Source organism: Daphnia magna, linkage group LG10 (genome assembly GCF_020631705.1).
Source record: "Daphnia magna isolate NIES linkage group LG10, ASM2063170v1.1, whole genome shotgun sequence".
NCBI lineage: Eukaryota > Metazoa > Arthropoda > Branchiopoda > Diplostraca > Daphniidae > Daphnia > Daphnia magna.
In genome coordinates this window covers 2,929,268-2,943,800 of record NC_059191.1, presented here as the reverse complement: position 1 = coordinate 2,943,800, position 14,533 = coordinate 2,929,268, and the positions used below count along the sequence as shown (strand labels likewise).

The following is a 14,533-nucleotide window of genomic DNA, read 5'->3' as shown; positions in this document are numbered from 1 at the left end:
ATGGTGTGTGCCCATTTCCATCATGGTGCACCAAACCCCGAAGCTGAGGATATCCCCCCTTTTCCCGTAGAAACTCCCTACCCAGTAGATTAGTAGATTCTTTCCCTCATATTTTATTTATGTAATTTTAGTAATATTTTAAAATGCACCTACCTCATACATGTTTATTCCCCTTCCGGAAACCCCTCCATAAACTAGCCACTAGACCATATGGGATGTTATCAGCCGTTCTGAATGAGCTGTTCCATCACTCAATACCAGAGGACGGAGGTTGTGTCTTCTGGTTTACCTCCATGGCAAGTTTGAAATCTACCTCTTCGACTCCTCGTTTTGTTCTTCAATTTTTGATATTTAAGCCTTCGTTTGTTTTTCTTCCATTTGTTAAAGTGGTATTTTGCGGCTCATGGTCTAGTGTATGATTTGTTAGGTGCGAGAGGTCCCGGGTTCAATTCCCGGATGAGCCCACCGTGAGCGTTGTACTCGGGGATGTAGCTCAGATGGTAGAGCGCTCCGCTTAGCATGCGAGAAGTAGGGGATCGATACCCCTAGATCTCTTTCACCCACTCACAAGTTGTTCACCCATTAGTGAACTATTTAAATAGTTATGGCTTCTGGCTGCAACAAAGCCGCAAAAGTGTTCTCAAACTGAAACTCAAACAGTGACGGCAATTTTTCGTCAAATCTCCGTCTAAGACTAAGGCCCGATTGGCGATCCAGGGATCATGGTATGGTGTGCCCATTTCCATCATGGTGCACCAAACCCCGAAGCTGAGGATATCCCCCCTCCCCCCGTAGAAACTCCCATACCCAGTAGATTAGTAGATTCTTTCCCCATTATTTTATTTATGTAATTTTAGTAATATTTTAAAATGCCCCACCTCCCATACATGTTTATTCCCCTACCGGGAAACGGCCTCCTGGGTGAAAGCCAGGTATCCTAGCCACTAGACCATATGGGATGTTATCAGCCGTTGGTTGCCGAAACCCGGGATCGAACCAGGGACCTTTAGATCTTCAGTCTAACGCTCTCCCAACTGAGCTATTTCGGCACATTACGTTAACACTCAGGCCGTGTGGAATCCAGCAAAATGATAAAGTTTTTGTCACACCTGATTCCAATAACCATCACTTCGGCTTAGTTTAGAAACTTGCAAACATCAACCAAGTCTTTCCAGGACTGGCGGTTGTCACTCTAGGTTAGTTGATGTTAAATTTTTGTAACCTTATTGGTCTAGTAGTGCGATTCTTGCTGACATGTGTTTTTCCGGAGCTCCCAACCATTTTTGCAAATCACCATGCCTCGGGCTTGTTGTTTTTGTGTCATAACTTTGTTCTTTTCGCTCGTTTACCGCTGTCAAATAATTGTCTTTGTTGTCACACCCCTTTCTTTAATCTATTTCCTCCAGCATGGGTAGGTTTTGTGTACACTCGATGGCAGTGACCGACCCTTCACTTACTACCTCAGCATAGTTTACAAAGTTTGAAACATTCATCAAGCCTCATCAGGACTGGGGGTTTTCTTCTTCCAATTTGTTAAAGTGGTATGTTTGTGTGCGGCTCATTGGTCTAGTAGTATGATTCTCGCTTAGGGTGCGAGAGGTCCCGGGTTCAATTCCCGGATGAGCCCACAGTGAGCGTTGTACTCGGGGATGTAGCTCAGATGGTAGAGCGCTCGCTTAGCATGCGAGAAGTACGGGGATCGATACCCTGCATCTCCAGCCGTTTCACCCACTCAAGTTGTTCACCCATTAGTGAACTATTTAAATAGTTATGGCTTCTGGCTGCAACAAAGCCGCAAAAGTGTTCTCAAACTGAAACTCAAACAGTGACGGCAATTTTTCGTCAAATCTCCGTCTAAGACTGTACACCGATGACTGATTATCGATAACTTGCCAAAGCAGAGAATTTTTCTATTTTTGATTCAACCAAGCAACAAAAATATGACATTGTAACAATGAACAATTCTAACTGTTCCCATACCGGGAATCGAACCCGAGCCTCCTGGGTGAAAGCCAGGTATCCTAGCCACTAGACCATATGGGATGTTATCAGCCGTTGGTTGCCGAAACCCGGGATCGAACCAGGGACCTTTAGATCTTCAGTCTAACGCTCTCCCAACTGAGCTATTTCGGCACATTACGTTAACACTCAGGCCGTGTGGAATCCAGCAAAATGATAAAGTTTTTGTCACACCTGATTCCAATAACCATCACTTCGGCTTAGTTTAGAAACTTGCAAACATCAACCAAGTCTTTCCAGGACTGGCGGTTGTCACTCTAGGTTAGTTGATGTTAAATTTTTGTAACCTTATTGGTCTAGTAGTGCGATTCTTGCTGACATGTGTTTTTCCGGAGCTCCCAACCATTTTTGCAAATCACCATGCCTCGGGCTTGTTGTTTTTGTGTCATAACTTTGTTCTTTTCGCTCGTTTACCGCTGTCAAATAATTGTCTTTGTTGTCACACCCCTTTCTTTAATCTATTTCCTCCAGCATGGGTAGGTTTTGTGTACACTCGATGGCAGTGACCGACCCTTCACTTACTACCTCAGCATAGTTTACAAAGTTTGAAACATTCATCAAGCCTCATCAGGACTGGGGGTTTTCTTCTTCCAATTTGTTAAAGTGGTATGTTTGTGTGCGGCTCATTGGTCTAGTAGTATGATTCTCGCTTAGGGTGCGAGAGGTCCCGGGTTCAATTCCCGGATGAGCCCACAGTGAGCGTTGTACTCGGGGATGTAGCTCAGATGGTAGAGCGCTCGCTTAGCATGCGAGAAGTACGGGGATCGATACCCTGCATCTCCAGCCGTTTCACCCACTCAAGTTGTTCACCCATTAGTGAACTATTTAAATAGTTATGGCTTCTGGCTGCAACAAAGCCGCAAAAGTGTTCTCAAACTGAAACTCAAACAGTGACGGCAATTTTTCGTCAAATCTCCGTCTAAGACTGTACACCGATGACTGATTATCGATAACTTGCCAAAGCAGAGAATTTTTCTATTTTTGATTCAACCAAGCAACAAAAATATGACATTGTAACAATGAACAATTCTAACTGTTCCCATACCGGGAATCGAACCCGAGCCTCCTGGGTGAAAGCCAGGTATCCTAGCCACTAGACCATATGGGATGTTATCAGCCGTTGGTTGCCGAAACCCGGGATCGAACCAGGGACCTTTAGATCTTCAGTCTAACGCTCTCCCAACTGAGCTATTTCGGCACATTACGTTAACACTCAGGCCGTGTGGAATCCAGCAAAATGATAAAGTTTTTGTCACACCTGATTCCAATAACCATCACTTCGGCTTAGTTTAGAAACTTGCAAACATCAACCAAGTCTTTCCAGGACTGGCGGTTGTCACTCTAGGTTAGTTGATGTTAAATTTTTGTAACCTTATTGGTCTAGTAGTGCGATTCTTGCTGACATGTGTTTTTCCGGAGCTCCCAACCATTTTTGCAAATCACCATGCCTCGGGCTTGTTGTTTTTGTGTCATAACTTTGTTCTTTTCGCTCGTTTACCGCTGTCAAATAATTGTCTTTGTTGTCACACCCCTTTCTTTAATCTATTTCCTCCAGCATGGGTAGGTTTTGTGTACACTCGATGGCAGTGACCGACCCTTCACTTACTACCTCAGCATAGTTTACAAAGTTTGAAACATTCATCAAGCCTCATCAGGACTGGGGGTTTTCTTCTTCCAATTTGTTAAAGTGGTATGTTTGTGTGCGGCTCATTGGTCTAGTAGTATGATTCTCGCTTAGGGTGCGAGAGGTCCCGGGTTCAATTCCCGGATGAGCCCACAGTGAGCGTTGTACTCGGGGATGTAGCTCAGATGGTAGAGCGCTCGCTTAGCATGCGAGAAGTACGGGGATCGATACCCTGCATCTCCAGCCGTTTCACCCACTCAAGTTGTTCACCCATTAGTGAACTATTTAAATAGTTATGGCTTCTGGCTGCAACAAAGCCGCAAAAGTGTTCTCAAACTGAAACTCAAACAGTGACGGCAATTTTTCGTCAAATCTCCGTCTAAGACTGTACACCGATGACTGATTATCGATAACTTGCCAAAGCAGAGAATTTTTCTATTTTTGATTCAACCAAGCAACAAAAATATGACATTGTAACAATGAACAATTCTAACTGTTCCCATACCGGGAATCGAACCCGAGCCTCCTGGGTGAAAGCCAGGTATCCTAGCCACTAGACCATATGGGATGTTATCAGCCGTTGGTTGCCGAAACCCGGGATCGAACCAGGGACCTTTAGATCTTCAGTCTAACGCTCTCCCAACTGAGCTATTTCGGCACATTACGTTAACACTCAGGCCGTGTGGAATCCAGCAAAATGATAAAGTTTTTGTCACACCTGATTCCAATAACCATCACTTCGGCTTAGTTTAGAAACTTGCAAACATCAACCAAGTCTTTCCAGGACTGGCGGTTGTCACTCTAGGTTAGTTGATGTTAAATTTTTGTAACCTTATTGGTCTAGTAGTGCGATTCTTGCTGACATGTGTTTTTCCGGAGCTCCCAACCATTTTTGCAAATCACCATGCCTCGGGCTTGTTGTTTTTGTGTCATAACTTTGTTCTTTTCGCTCGTTTACCGCTGTCAAATAATTGTCTTTGTTGTCACACCCCTTTCTTTAATCTATTTCCTCCAGCATGGGTAGGTTTTGTGTACACTCGATGGCAGTGACCGACCCTTCACTTACTACCTCAGCATAGTTTACAAAGTTTGAAACATTCATCAAGCCTCATCAGGACTGGGGTTTTCCTTCTTCCAATTTGTTAAAGTGGTATGTTTGTGTGCGGCTCATTGGTCTAGTAGTATGATTCTCGCTTAGGGTGCGAGAGGTCCCGGGTTCAATTCCCGGATGAGCCCACAGTGAGCGTTGTACTCGGGGATGTAGCTCAGATGGTAGAGCGCTCGCTTAGCATGCGAGAAGTACGGGGATCGATACCCTGCATCTCCAGCCGTTTCACCCACTCAAGTTGTTCACCCATTAGTGAACTATTTAAATAGTTATGGCTTCTGGCTGCAACAAAGCCGCAAAAGTGTTCTCAAACTGAAACTCAAACAGTGACGGCAATTTTTCGTCAAATCTCCGTCTAAGACTGTACACCGATGACTGATTATCGATAACTTGCCAAAGCAGAGAATTTTTCTATTTTTGATTCAACCAAGCAACAAAAATATGACATTGTAACAATGAACAATTCTAACTGTTCCCATACCGGGAATCGAACCCGAGCCTCCTGGGTGAAAGCCAGGTATCCTAGCCACTAGACCATATGGGATGTTATCAGCCGTTGGTTGCCGAAACCCGGGATCGAACCAGGGACCTTTAGATCTTCAGTCTAACGCTCTCCCAACTGAGCTATTTCGGCACATTACGTTAACACTCAGGCCGTGTGGAATCCAGCAAAATGATAAAGTTTTTGTCACACCTGATTCCAATAACCATCACTTCGGCTTAGTTTAGAAACTTGCAAACATCAACCAAGTCTTTCCAGGACTGGCGGTTGTCACTCTAGGTTAGTTGATGTTAAATTTTTGTAACCTTATTGGTCTAGTAGTGCGATTCTTGCTGACATGTGTTTTTCCGGAGCTCCCAACCATTTTTGCAAATCACCATGCCTCGGGCTTGTTGTTTTTGTGTCTCATAACTTTGTTCTTTTCGCTCGTTTACCGCTGTCAAATAATTGTCTTTGTTGTCACACCCCTTTCTTTAATCTATTTCCTCCAGCATGGGTAGGTTTTGTGTACACTCGATGGCAGTGACCGACCCTTCACTTACTACCTCAGCATAGTTTACAAAGTTTGAAACATTCATCAAGCCTCATCAGGACTGGGGGTTTTCTTCTTCCAATTTGTTAAAGTGGTATGTTTGTGTGCGGCTCATTGGTCTAGTAGTATGATTCTCGCTTAGGGTGCGAGAGGTCCCGGGTTCAATTCCCGGATGAGCCCACAGTGAGCGTTGTACTCGGGGATGTAGCTCAGATGGTAGAGCGCTCGCTTAGCATGCGAGAAGTACGGGGATCGATACCCTGCATCTCCAGCCGTTTCACCCACTCAAGTTGTTCACCCATTAGTGAACTATTTAAATAGTTATGGCTTCTGGCTGCAACAAAGCCGCAAAAGTGTTCTCAAACTGAAACTCAAACAGTGACGGCAATTTTTCGTCAAATCTCCGTCTAAGACTGTACACCGATGACTGATTATCGATAACTTGCCAAAGCAGAGAATTTTTCTATTTTTGATTCAACCAAGCAACAAAAATATGACATTGTAACAATGAACAATTCTAACTGTTCCCATACCGGGAATCGAACCCGAGCCTCCTGGGTGAAAGCCAGGTATCCTAGCCACTAGACCATATGGGATGTTATCAGCCGTTGGTTGCCGAAACCCGGGATCGAACCAGGGACCTTTAGATCTTCAGTCTAACGCTCTCCCAACTGAGCTATTTCGGCACATTACGTTAACACTCAGGCCGTGTGGAATCCAGCAAAATGATAAAGTTTTTGTCACACCTGATTCCAATAACCATCACTTCGGCTTAGTTTAGAAACTTGCAAACATCAACCAAGTCTTTCCAGGACTGGCGGTTGTCACTCTAGGTTAGTTGATGTTAAATTTTTGTAACCTTATTGGTCTAGTAGTGCGATTCTTGCTGACATGTGTTTTTCCGGAGCTCCCAACCATTTTTGCAAATCACCATGCCTCGGGCTTGTTGTTTTTGTGTCATAACTTTGTTCTTTTCGCTCGTTTACCGCTGTCAAATAATTGTCTTTGTTGTCACACCCCTTTCTTTAATCTATTTCCTCCAGCATGGGTAGGTTTTGTGTACACTCGATGGCAGTGACCGACCCTTCACTTACTACCTCAGCATAGTTTACAAAGTTTGAAACATTCATCAAGCCTCATCAGGACTGGGGGTTTTCTTCTTCCAATTTGTTAAAGTGGTATGTTTGTGTGCGGCTCATTGGTCTAGTAGTATGATTCTCGCTTAGGGTGCGAGAGGTCCCGGGTTCAATTCCCGGATGAGCCCACAGTGAGCGTTGTACTCGGGGATGTAGCTCAGATGGTAGAGCGCTCGCTTAGCATGCGAGAAGTACGGGGATCGATACCCTGCATCTCCAGCCGTTTCACCCACTCAAGTTGTTCACCCATTAGTGAACTATTTAAATAGTTATGGCTTCTGGCTGCAACAAAGCCGCAAAAGTGTTCTCAAACTGAAACTCAAACAGTGACGGCAATTTTTCGTCAAATCTCCGTCTAAGACTGTACACCGATGACTGATTATCGATAACTTGCCAAAGCAGAGAATTTTTCTATTTTTGATTCAACCAAGCAACAAAAATATGACATTGTAACAATGAACAATTCTAACTGTTCCCATACCGGGAATCGAACCCGAGCCTCCTGGGTGAAAGCCAGGTATCCTAGCCACTAGACCATATGGGATGTTATCAGCCGTTGGTTGCCGAAACCCGGGATCGAACCAGGGACCTTTAGATCTTCAGTCTAACGCTCTCCCAACTGAGCTATTTCGGCACATTACGTTAACACTCAGGCCGTGTGGAATCCAGCAAAATGATAAAGTTTTTGTCACACCTGATTCCAATAACCATCACTTCGGCTTAGTTTAGAAACTTGCAAACATCAACCAAGTCTTTCCAGGACTGGCGGTTGTCACTCTAGGTTAGTTGATGTTAAATTTTTGTAACCTTATTGGTCTAGTAGTGCGATTCTTGCTGACATGTGTTTTTCCGGAGCTCCCAACCATTTTTGCAAATCACCATGCCTCGGGCTTGTTGTTTTTGTGTCATAACTTTGTTCTTTTCGCTCGTTTACCGCTGTCAAATAATTGTCTTTGTTGTCACACCCCTTTCTTTAATCTATTTCCTCCAGCAGGGGTAGGTTTTGTGTACACTCGATGGCAGTGACCGACCCTTCACTTACTACCTCAGCATAGTTTACAAAGTTTGAAACATTCATCAAGCCTCATCAGGACTGGGGGTTTTCTTCTTCCAATTTGTTAAAGTGGTATGTTTGTGTGCGGCTCATTGGTCTAGTAGTATGATTCTCGCTTAGGGTGCGAGAGGTCCCGGGTTCAATTCCCGGATGAGCCCACAGTGAGCGTTGTACTCGGGGATGTAGCTCAGATGGTAGAGCGCTCGCTTAGCATGCGAGAAGTACGGGGATCGATACCCTGCATCTCCAGCCGTTTCACCCACTCAAGTTGTTCACCCATTAGTGAACTATTTAAATAGTTATGGCTTCTGGCTGCAACAAAGCCGCAAAAGTGTTCTCAAACTGAAACTCAAACAGTGACGGCAATTTTTCGTCAAATCTCCGTCTAAGACTGTACACCGATGACTGATTATCGATAACTTGCCAAAGCAGAGAATTTTTCTATTTTTGATTCAACCAAGCAACAAAAATATGACATTGTAACAATGAACAATTCTAACTGTTCCCATACCGGGAATCGAACCCGAGCCTCCTGGGTGAAAGCCAGGTATCCTAGCCACTAGACCATATGGGATGTTATCAGCCGTTGGTTGCCGAAACCCGGGATCGAACCAGGGACCTTTAGATCTTCAGTCTAACGCTCTCCCAACTGAGCTATTTCGGCACATTACGTTAACACTCGGCGTTGGCCGGGAATCCAGCAAAATGATAAAGTTTTTGTCACACCTGATTCCAATAACCATCACTTCGGCTTAGTTTAGAAACTTGCAAACATCAACCAAGTCTTTCCAGGACTGGCGGTTGTCACTCTAGGTTAGTTGATGTTAAATTTTTGTAACCTTATTGGTCTAGTAGTGCGATTCTTGCTGACATGTGTTTTTCCGGAGCTCCCAACCATTTTTGCAAATCACCATGCCTCGGGCTTGTTGTTTTTGTGTCATAACTTTGTTCTTTTCGCTCGTTTACCGCTGTCAAATAATTGTCTTTGTTGTCACACCCCTTTCTTTAATCTATTTCCTCCAGCAGGGGTAGGTTTTGTGTACACTCGATGGCAGTGACCGACCCTTCACTTACTACCTCAGCATAGTTTACAAAGTTTGAAACATTCATCAAGCCTCATCAGGACTGGGGGTTTTCTTCTTCCAATTTGTTAAAGTGGTATGTTTGTGTGCGGCTCATTGGTCTAGTAGTATGATTCTCGCTTAGGGTGCGAGAGGTCCCGGGTTCAATTCCCGGATGAGCCCACAGTGAGCGTTGTACTCGGGGATGTAGCTCAGATGGTAGAGCGCTCGCTTAGCATGCGAGAAGTACGGGGATCGATACCCTGCATCTCCAGCCGTTTCACCCACTCAAGTTGTTCACCCATTAGTGAACTATTTAAATAGTTATGGCTTCTGGCTGCAACAAAGCCGCAAAAGTGTTCTCAAACTGAAACTCAAACAGTGACGGCAATTTTTCGTCAAATCTCCGTCTAAGACTGTACACCGATGACTGATTATCGATAACTTGCCAAAGCAGAGAATTTTTATTTTTGATTCAACCAAGCAACAAAAATATGACATTGTAACAATGAACAATTATCTAACTGTTCCCATACCGGGAATCGAACCCGAGCCTCCTGGGTGAAAGCCAGGTATCCTAGCCACTAGACCATATGGGATGTTATCAGCCGTTGGTTGCCGAAACCCGGGATCGAACCAGGGACCTTTAGATCTTCAGTCTAACGCTCTCCCAACTGAGCTATTTCGGCACATTACGTTAACACTCAGGCCGTGTGGAATCCAGCAAAATGATAAAGTTTTTGTCACACCTGATTCCAATAACCATCACTTCGGCTTAGTTTAGAAACTTGCAAACATCAACCAAGTCTTTCCAGGACTGGCGGTTGTCACTCTAGGTTAGTTGATGTTAAATTTTTGTAACCTTATTGGTCTAGTAGTGCGATTCTTGCTGACATGTGTTTTTCCGGAGCTCCCAACCATTTTTGCAAATCACCATGCCTCGGGCTTGTTGTTTTTGTGTCATAACTTTGTTCTTTTCGCTCGTTTACCGCTGTCAAATAATTGTCTTTGTTGTCACACCCCTTTCTTTAATCTATTTCCTCCAGCAGGGGTAGGTTTTGTGTACACTCGATGGCAGTGACCGACCCTTCACTTACTACCTCAGCATAGTTTACAAAGTTTGAAACATTCATCAAGCCTCATCAGGACTGGGGGTTTTCTTCTTCCAATTTGTTAAAGTGGTATGTTTGTGTGCGGCTCATTGGTCTAGTAGTATGATTCTCGCTTAGGGTGCGAGAGGTCCCGGGTTCAATTCCCGGATGAGCCCACAGTGAGCGTTGTACTCGGGGATGTAGCTCAGATGGTAGAGCGCTCGCTTAGCATGCGAGAAGTACGGGGATCGATACCCTGCATCTCCAGCCGTTTCACCCACCTCAAGTTGTTCACCCATTAGTGAACTATTTAAATAGTTATGGCTTCTGGCTGCAACAAAGCCGCAAAAGTGTTCTCAAACTGAAACTCAAACAGTGACGGCAATTTTTCGTCAAATCTCCGTCTAAGACTGTACACCGATGACTGATTATCGATAACTTGCCAAAGCAGAGAATTTTTCTATTTTTGATTCAACCAAGCAACAAAAATATGACATTGTAACAATGAACAATTCTAACTGTTCCCATACCGGGAATCGAACCCGAGCCTCCTGGGTGAAAGCCAGGTATCCTAGCCACTAGACCATATGGGATGTTATCAGCCGTTGGTTGCCGAAACCCGGGATCGAACCAGGGACCTTTAGATCTTCAGTCTAACGCTCTCCCAACTGAGCTATTTCGGCACATTACGTTAACACTCCAGGCCGTGTGGAATCCAGCAAAATGATAAAGTTTTTGTCACACCTGATTCCAATAACCATCACTTCGGCTTAGTTTAGAAACTTGCAAACATCAACCAAGTCTTTCCAGGACTGGCGGTTGTCACTCTAGGTTAGTTGATGTTAAATTTTTGTAACCTTATTGGTCTAGTAGTGCGATTCTTGCTGACATGTGTTTTTCCGGAGCTCCCAACCATTTTTGCAAATCACCATGCCTCGGGCTTGTTGTTTTTGTGTCATAACTTTGTTCTTTTCGCTCGTTTACCGCTGTCAAATAATTGTCTTTGTTGTCACACCCCTTTCTTTAATCTATTTCCTCCAGCATGGGTAGGTTTTGTGTACACTCGATGGCAGTGACCGACCCTTCACTTACTACCTCAGCATAGTTTACAAAGTTTGAAACATTCATCAAGCCTCATCAGGACTGGGGGTTTTCTTCTTCCAATTTGTTAAAGTGGTATGTTTGTGTGCGGCTCATTGGTCTAGTAGTATGATTCTCGCTTAGGGTGCGAGAGGTCCCGGGTTCAATTCCCGGATGAGCCCACAGTGAGCGTTGTACTCGGGGATGTAGCTCAGATGGTAGAGCGCTCGCTTAGCATGCGAGAAGTACGGGGATCGATACCCTGCATCTCCAGCCGTTTCACCCACTCAAGTTGTTCACCCATTAGTGAACTATTTAAATAGTTATGGCTTCTGGCTGCAACAAAGCCGCAAAAGTGTTCTCAAACTGAAACTCAAACAGTGACGGCAATTTTTCGTCAAATCTCCGTCTAAGACTGTACACCGATGACTGATTATCGATAACTTGCCAAAGCAGAGAATTTTTCTATTTTTGATTCAACCAAGCAACAAAAATATGACATTGTAACAATGAACAATTCTAACTGTTCCCATACCGGGAATCGAACCCGAGGCCTCCTGGGTGAAAGCCAGGTATCCTAGCCACTAGACCATATGGGATGTTATCAGCCGTTGGTTGCCGAAACCCGGGATCGAACCAGGGACCTTTAGATCTTCAGTCTAACGCTCTCCCAACTGAGCTATTTCGGCACATTACGTTAACACTCAGGCCGTGTGGAATCCAGCAAAATGATAAAGTTTTTGTCACACCTGATTCCAATAACCATCACTTCGGCTTAGTTTAGAAACTTGCAAACATCAACCAAGTCTTTCCAGGACTGGCGGTTGTCACTCTAGGTTAGTTGATGTTAAATTTTTGTAACCTTATTGGTCTAGTAGTGCGATTCTTGCTGACATGTGTTTTTCCGGAGCTCCCAACCATTTTTGCAAATCACCATGCCTCGGGCTTGTTGTTTTTGTGTCATAACTTTGTTCTTTTCGCTCGTTTACCGCTGTCAAATAATTGTCTTTGTTGTCACACCCCTTTCTTTAATCTATTTCCTCCAGCAGGGGTAGGTTTTGTGTACACTCGATGGCAGTGACCGACCCTTCACTTACTACCTCAGCATAGTTTACAAAGTTTGAAACATTCATCAAGCCTCATCAGGACTGGGGTTTTCTTCTTCCAATTTGTTAAAGTGGTATGTTTGTGTGCGGCTCATTGGTCTAGTAGTATGATTCTCGCTTAGGGTGCGAGAGGTCCCGGGTTCAATTCCCGGATGAGCCCACAGTGAGCGTTGTACTCGGGGATGTAGCTCAGATGGTAGAGCGCTCGCTTAGCATGCGAGAAGTACGGGGATCGATACCCTGCATCTCCAGCCGTTTCACCCACTCAAGTTGTTCACCCATTAGTGAACTATTTAAATAGTTATGGCTTCTGGCTGCAACAAAGCCGCAAAAGTGTTCTCAAACTGAAACTCAAACAGTGACGGCAATTTTTCGTCAAATCTCCGTCTAAGACTGTACACCGATGACTGATTATCGATAACTTGCCAAAGCAGAGAATTTTTCTATTTTTGATTCAACCAAGCAACAAAAATATGACATTGTAACAATGAACAATTCTAACTGTTCCCATACCGGGAATCGAACCCGAGCCTCCTGGGTGAAAGCCAGGTATCCTAGCCACTAGACCATATGGGATGTTATCAGCCGTTGGTTGCCGAAACCCGGGATCGAACCAGGGACCTTTAGATCTTCAGTCTAACGCTCTCCCAACTGAGCTATTTCGGCACATTACGTTAACACTCAGGCCGTGTGGAATCCAGCAAAATGATAAAGTTTTTGTCACACCTGATTCCAATAACCATCACTTCGGCTTAGTTTAGAAACTTGCAAACATCAACCAAGTCTTTCCAGGACTGGCGGTTGTCACTCTAGGTTAGTTGATGTTAAATTTTTGTAACCTTATTGGTCTAGTAGTGCGATTCTTGCTGACATGTGTTTTTCCGGAGCTCCCAACCATTTTTGCAAATCACCATGCCTCGGGCTTGTTGTTTTTGTGTCATAACTTTGTTCTTTTCGCTCGTTTACCGCTGTCAAATAATTGTCTTTGTTGTCACACCCCTTTCTTTAATCTATTTCCTCCAGCAGGGGTAGGTTTTGTGTACACTCGATGGCAGTGACCGACCCTTCACTTACTACCTCAGCATAGTTTACAAAGTTTGAAACATTCATCAAGCCTCATCAGGACTGGGGGTTTTCTTCTTCCAATTTGTTAAAGTGGTATGTTTGTGTGCGGCTCATTGGTCTAGTAGTATGATTCTCGCTTAGGGTGCGAGAGGTCCCGGGTTCAATTCCCGGATGAGCCCACAGTGAGCGTTGTACTCGGGGATGTAGCTCAGATGGTAGAGCGCTCGCTTAGCATGCGAGAAGTACGGGGATCGATACCCTGCATCTCCAGCCGTTTCACCCCACTCAAGTTGTTCACCCATTAGTGAACTATTTAAATAGTTATGGCTTCTGGCTGCAACAAAGCCGCAAAAGTGTTCTCAAACTGAAACTCAAACAGTGACGGCAATTTTTCGTCAAATCTCCGTCTAAGACTGTACACCGATGACTGATTATCGATAACTTGCCAAAGCAGAGAATTTTTCTATTTTTGATTCAACCAAGCAACAAAAATATGACATTGTAACAATGAACAATTCTAACTGTTCCCATACCGGGAATCGAACCCGAGCCTCCTGGGTGAAAGCCAGGTATCCTAGCCACTAGACCATATGGGATGTTATCAGCCGTTGGTTGCCGAAACCCGGGATCGAACCAGGGACCTTTAGATCTTCAGTCTAACGCTCTCCCAACTGAGCTATTTCGGCACATTACGTTAACACTCAGGCCGTGTGGAATCCAGCAAAATGATAAAGTTTTTGTCACACCTGATTCCAATAACCATCACTTCGGCTTAGTTTAGAAACTTGCAAACATCAACCAAGTCTTTCCAGGACTGGCGGTTGTCACTCTAGGTTAGTTGATGTTAAATTTTTGTAACCTTATTGGTCTAGTAGTGCGATTCTTGCTGACATGTGTTTTTCCGGAGCTCCCAACCATTTTTGCAAATCACCATGCCTCGGGCTTGTTGTTTTTGTGTCATAACTTTGTTCTTTTCGCTCGTTTACCGCTGTCAAATAATTGTCTTTGTTGTCACACCCCTTTCTTTAATCTATTTCCTCCAGCAGGGGTAGGTTTTGTGTACACTCGATGGCAGTGACCGACCCTTCACTTACTACCTCAGCATAGTTTACAAAGTTTGAAACATTAGCACATAAATTCTGAACGAAGATAATA

At 44.3% G+C, this 14,533-nt stretch overlaps 37 non-coding genes across 37 annotated transcripts; 12 read left to right on the top strand and 25 right to left on the bottom strand.

The window, feature by feature from the left end:
• Nucleotides 1-976: 976 nt before the first annotated feature.
• Trnaf-gaa lies at nucleotides 977-1,049 on the bottom strand. Its single transcript has one exon. It is a non-coding gene; the product is annotated as a tRNA-Phe (tRNA).
• A 506-nt stretch (nucleotides 1,050-1,555) lies between these two features.
• Nucleotides 1,556-1,627, top strand: Trnap-agg. Its single transcript has one exon. It is a non-coding gene; the product is annotated as a tRNA-Pro (tRNA).
• A 344-nt stretch (nucleotides 1,628-1,971) lies between these two features.
• Trnae-uuc lies at nucleotides 1,972-2,043 on the bottom strand. Its single transcript has one exon. It is a non-coding gene; the product is annotated as a tRNA-Glu (tRNA).
• A 17-nt stretch (nucleotides 2,044-2,060) lies between these two features.
• On the bottom strand, nucleotides 2,061-2,133 carry Trnaf-gaa. The gene has a single exon. It is a non-coding gene; the product is annotated as a tRNA-Phe (tRNA).
• A 506-nt stretch (nucleotides 2,134-2,639) lies between these two features.
• Trnap-agg lies at nucleotides 2,640-2,711 on the top strand. Its single transcript has one exon. It is a non-coding gene; the product is annotated as a tRNA-Pro (tRNA).
• A 344-nt stretch (nucleotides 2,712-3,055) lies between these two features.
• Nucleotides 3,056-3,127, bottom strand: Trnae-uuc. Its single transcript has one exon. It is a non-coding gene; the product is annotated as a tRNA-Glu (tRNA).
• A 17-nt stretch (nucleotides 3,128-3,144) lies between these two features.
• Nucleotides 3,145-3,217, bottom strand: Trnaf-gaa. Its single transcript has one exon. It is a non-coding gene; the product is annotated as a tRNA-Phe (tRNA).
• A 506-nt stretch (nucleotides 3,218-3,723) lies between these two features.
• On the top strand, nucleotides 3,724-3,795 carry Trnap-agg. Its single transcript has one exon. It is a non-coding gene; the product is annotated as a tRNA-Pro (tRNA).
• A 344-nt stretch (nucleotides 3,796-4,139) lies between these two features.
• Trnae-uuc lies at nucleotides 4,140-4,211 on the bottom strand. Its single transcript has one exon. It is a non-coding gene; the product is annotated as a tRNA-Glu (tRNA).
• Nucleotides 4,212-4,228: 17 nt separating this feature from the next.
• On the bottom strand, nucleotides 4,229-4,301 carry Trnaf-gaa. The gene has a single exon. It is a non-coding gene; the product is annotated as a tRNA-Phe (tRNA).
• Nucleotides 4,302-4,807: 506 nt separating this feature from the next.
• Nucleotides 4,808-4,879, top strand: Trnap-agg. Its single transcript has one exon. It is a non-coding gene; the product is annotated as a tRNA-Pro (tRNA).
• Nucleotides 4,880-5,223: 344 nt separating this feature from the next.
• Nucleotides 5,224-5,295, bottom strand: Trnae-uuc. Its single transcript has one exon. It is a non-coding gene; the product is annotated as a tRNA-Glu (tRNA).
• A 17-nt stretch (nucleotides 5,296-5,312) lies between these two features.
• Trnaf-gaa lies at nucleotides 5,313-5,385 on the bottom strand. Its single transcript has one exon. It is a non-coding gene; the product is annotated as a tRNA-Phe (tRNA).
• A 508-nt stretch (nucleotides 5,386-5,893) lies between these two features.
• Nucleotides 5,894-5,965, top strand: Trnap-agg. The gene has a single exon. It is a non-coding gene; the product is annotated as a tRNA-Pro (tRNA).
• A 344-nt stretch (nucleotides 5,966-6,309) lies between these two features.
• Trnae-uuc lies at nucleotides 6,310-6,381 on the bottom strand. Its single transcript has one exon. It is a non-coding gene; the product is annotated as a tRNA-Glu (tRNA).
• A 17-nt stretch (nucleotides 6,382-6,398) lies between these two features.
• Trnaf-gaa lies at nucleotides 6,399-6,471 on the bottom strand. The gene has a single exon. It is a non-coding gene; the product is annotated as a tRNA-Phe (tRNA).
• A 506-nt stretch (nucleotides 6,472-6,977) lies between these two features.
• Nucleotides 6,978-7,049, top strand: Trnap-agg. The gene has a single exon. It is a non-coding gene; the product is annotated as a tRNA-Pro (tRNA).
• Nucleotides 7,050-7,393: 344 nt separating this feature from the next.
• Trnae-uuc lies at nucleotides 7,394-7,465 on the bottom strand. The gene has a single exon. It is a non-coding gene; the product is annotated as a tRNA-Glu (tRNA).
• A 17-nt stretch (nucleotides 7,466-7,482) lies between these two features.
• On the bottom strand, nucleotides 7,483-7,555 carry Trnaf-gaa. The gene has a single exon. It is a non-coding gene; the product is annotated as a tRNA-Phe (tRNA).
• A 506-nt stretch (nucleotides 7,556-8,061) lies between these two features.
• Trnap-agg lies at nucleotides 8,062-8,133 on the top strand. The gene has a single exon. It is a non-coding gene; the product is annotated as a tRNA-Pro (tRNA).
• Nucleotides 8,134-8,477: 344 nt separating this feature from the next.
• On the bottom strand, nucleotides 8,478-8,549 carry Trnae-uuc. Its single transcript has one exon. It is a non-coding gene; the product is annotated as a tRNA-Glu (tRNA).
• Nucleotides 8,550-8,566: 17 nt separating this feature from the next.
• Nucleotides 8,567-8,639, bottom strand: Trnaf-gaa. Its single transcript has one exon. It is a non-coding gene; the product is annotated as a tRNA-Phe (tRNA).
• Nucleotides 8,640-9,147: 508 nt separating this feature from the next.
• Nucleotides 9,148-9,219, top strand: Trnap-agg. The gene has a single exon. It is a non-coding gene; the product is annotated as a tRNA-Pro (tRNA).
• A 344-nt stretch (nucleotides 9,220-9,563) lies between these two features.
• On the bottom strand, nucleotides 9,564-9,635 carry Trnae-uuc. The gene has a single exon. It is a non-coding gene; the product is annotated as a tRNA-Glu (tRNA).
• A 17-nt stretch (nucleotides 9,636-9,652) lies between these two features.
• Trnaf-gaa lies at nucleotides 9,653-9,725 on the bottom strand. The gene has a single exon. It is a non-coding gene; the product is annotated as a tRNA-Phe (tRNA).
• A 506-nt stretch (nucleotides 9,726-10,231) lies between these two features.
• On the top strand, nucleotides 10,232-10,303 carry Trnap-agg. Its single transcript has one exon. It is a non-coding gene; the product is annotated as a tRNA-Pro (tRNA).
• A 345-nt stretch (nucleotides 10,304-10,648) lies between these two features.
• On the bottom strand, nucleotides 10,649-10,720 carry Trnae-uuc. Its single transcript has one exon. It is a non-coding gene; the product is annotated as a tRNA-Glu (tRNA).
• A 17-nt stretch (nucleotides 10,721-10,737) lies between these two features.
• On the bottom strand, nucleotides 10,738-10,810 carry Trnaf-gaa. Its single transcript has one exon. It is a non-coding gene; the product is annotated as a tRNA-Phe (tRNA).
• Nucleotides 10,811-11,317: 507 nt separating this feature from the next.
• Nucleotides 11,318-11,389, top strand: Trnap-agg. The gene has a single exon. It is a non-coding gene; the product is annotated as a tRNA-Pro (tRNA).
• A 344-nt stretch (nucleotides 11,390-11,733) lies between these two features.
• Nucleotides 11,734-11,806, bottom strand: Trnae-uuc. Its single transcript has one exon. It is a non-coding gene; the product is annotated as a tRNA-Glu (tRNA).
• Nucleotides 11,807-11,823: 17 nt separating this feature from the next.
• On the bottom strand, nucleotides 11,824-11,896 carry Trnaf-gaa. Its single transcript has one exon. It is a non-coding gene; the product is annotated as a tRNA-Phe (tRNA).
• Nucleotides 11,897-12,401: 505 nt separating this feature from the next.
• On the top strand, nucleotides 12,402-12,473 carry Trnap-agg. Its single transcript has one exon. It is a non-coding gene; the product is annotated as a tRNA-Pro (tRNA).
• Nucleotides 12,474-12,817: 344 nt separating this feature from the next.
• Trnae-uuc lies at nucleotides 12,818-12,889 on the bottom strand. Its single transcript has one exon. It is a non-coding gene; the product is annotated as a tRNA-Glu (tRNA).
• A 17-nt stretch (nucleotides 12,890-12,906) lies between these two features.
• On the bottom strand, nucleotides 12,907-12,979 carry Trnaf-gaa. Its single transcript has one exon. It is a non-coding gene; the product is annotated as a tRNA-Phe (tRNA).
• A 506-nt stretch (nucleotides 12,980-13,485) lies between these two features.
• Nucleotides 13,486-13,557, top strand: Trnap-agg. The gene has a single exon. It is a non-coding gene; the product is annotated as a tRNA-Pro (tRNA).
• A 345-nt stretch (nucleotides 13,558-13,902) lies between these two features.
• On the bottom strand, nucleotides 13,903-13,974 carry Trnae-uuc. The gene has a single exon. It is a non-coding gene; the product is annotated as a tRNA-Glu (tRNA).
• Nucleotides 13,975-13,991: 17 nt separating this feature from the next.
• Nucleotides 13,992-14,064, bottom strand: Trnaf-gaa. The gene has a single exon. It is a non-coding gene; the product is annotated as a tRNA-Phe (tRNA).
• Between the last annotated feature and the right edge of the window lie 469 nt (nucleotides 14,065-14,533).